Here is a 2,228-nt window from a genome sequence, read left to right as displayed (position 1 = left end):
CCTATTTCCACAGTAGTAGCGAAATTTGGTAGTTTTTCATACCTAAAGTCCACCTATATTAGCCCATCCTCTTTGCTATCTATGTTGCCCTCCTTCAAAATTGGTCTGTTTATGTCTAGTGTTACAGTTGCCTTGGTAAATCTCATTTGGTCCCTGGTATTTTCAAAGATCTCACACTCCTTGACTTTTCCCAGGGTTGATGCAATCTTCCTTCCTAACCTGGTGGTTTTGCAATGTTCTGGTAGGTTTCATAGTTGCACCTTGATATCTGCTTTGTCTATATCCTTTTATGTTGGGTCTTCACTTCTGTCCCACTTCTTCAAGATCAACCATGAGTTTTGGAAAAGTCAAGGGCTACTTTTGAGTATCCTTTCAAGGTCCATCTCCTATTTGAAAAATATCTGGTATATCTTGAGTTTTAGCTCCATGATTCTCAGGCCTTGTGAATTCCTCCATATGTTATGCATCCCCGATTGAATCCACGCACTGTTAATAGTTTTATCTCTTAGTAATTTTCCGATGAGGCTGTTAAGGCACCCTTCCAAGCCTTCCTTTACATCCTCATCGTTATATACTATCAGTGGTTCCTCGTCTTCAGTATCTGTTAGGTGTATTACTGTTTCATTGAGTATAGTTGTGTTTGACATAGTTTTTATGTTTGTCTGTGACCAGGATATGACTAATGTGAGCAGCCCTAGGGATGAGGATGCACGATGAACGGATACTTACGTTACACTCCTTCAAACCCTAGCAGAGCATGGTACGGTTAGAAAAGAGAGAGGATTAAGGTCTCTGGAAAGTTGTAAATAATTGAATATGGCAGCAAAATACAGGCTCATAGTCTTTGCTCTCTGCCGTAACACCTCACTTTCATTTTCTCATGCTCTTTATTACCATTTCTGTTACTCACTTTAAAAACTCCCTCAGCAAGGTCGTACACCTCACCTTCCACCTCCCCCTTTTTCTTTTTGCTCCTTGAGTTATGTTCTTCTGTCGTCAAACTGCCTGTTGCGGTGTCGCCTCATCGTCATCGTCATATCCAGCCTCCTCGTCGTTGTCAGATCGTCACCAGCCTGCCAGACAGTGTCGTTGTCAGAGCACCTTCTCATGCGCCAGTCCACCTCATCGTGAAATCGTTGGCGTCACAGATTTGCTCATTGCTGTTTGCTCATCACTGTCTTTCCATTGCTATCTGCTCCTCGTTGCCGCTAACTGCACCTACCTCACTGTCCAGAGATCTGTGTTCTTCAAAATTATTATGATATTTACATTGTTTTAAAATAAGAAGTTCAATTGGTTGATTTTTCTATTTATTTTTTCATTTTTGTTTTTCGTTTTCTTAAGAAAATTCATGGAGATATCTTCGGAAATGAGTATCAGATGGATATTGGGTACCTGTTACCTGTCGTAGATACAAGGTCTGAGACGGGGTACTTTTTGAAAGGGGGATAGTGTGTCCCTATTCCTAAGGGGACATGTTACTAATCCTAATTAAATAAAGACCTGCAAAATTTTTATGAGGTTGGAGACTCATCGCTACGAATAAATAGAAATAGAAATAAGGCATAGATCTTAGCGCCATAGAGATTCACTTCGTATAATCCCTGCGAATATGAAATTAGCAAATTATCCCAATTTATATGCGCCTAAATTAAATTTATATGAATGAAGTGAATAATTCTAATGTTTGTCTCCAATTTGAATTTTGTCTCTACCACTAAAAATTATGTTATCTTATTGTATTGGAGGATTTTTATATTAATTTTTAACTATATTTTTTATAATGGATATATTATGAATTTTTACTTTTTAAGTTGGATCATGTTGTATTTTATTATATTGTATTATATTGAATTGATTTATTTTATATATAATTGATATGTTATTTTTTTAATTTTTTAAAGAAAATAATATCAATAGATACCTATAAGAATCTGTCTTTTCTACGAGAACAACTAAATAAAAATCTACGATAAGGATAAAAAAGAAAAGGAGATATTTTTTAAACGAGAATAGATGACAAAAGAAGAGTATTCGTCCCAATAAATATCCGTTACTATCTCCAAGTAAAACTAGAGTTTCACTCTCTTACCACCACATGATACGTTATTTTGTTATAATACTCACATTATAAAGAAATTACTTTTAGCGGTTATTTATTTTACACTTACTGATAATAATAATAAAAATAGTTGTTAATATATTTATCAGCAATTGAATATTATCCA

General features: G+C 35.4%; 1 long non-coding RNA gene across 4 annotated transcripts in view; it reads left to right on the top strand.

Moving 5' to 3' along the window:
- The window catches only part of LOC107614264, a 5,974-nt gene extending 4,454 nt beyond the window's left edge, over positions 1 to 1,520 (top strand). For all 4 annotated transcript variants that reach the window (XR_001614352.2, XR_001614350.2, XR_002351857.1 and 1 more), the window contains one exon: positions 673 to 1,520. This is a non-coding gene — a long non-coding RNA (uncharacterized LOC107614264). The remainder of the gene's footprint in view (positions 1 to 672) is intronic.

The sequence above is a fragment of the Arachis ipaensis genome, chromosome B08 (genome assembly GCF_000816755.2).
Source record: "Arachis ipaensis cultivar K30076 chromosome B08, Araip1.1, whole genome shotgun sequence".
Taxonomy (NCBI): Eukaryota; Viridiplantae; Streptophyta; class Magnoliopsida; order Fabales; family Fabaceae; genus Arachis; species Arachis ipaensis.
Note: the sequence above shows the minus strand (reverse complement) of the source record. Positions and strands in the feature narration are given on the sequence as shown.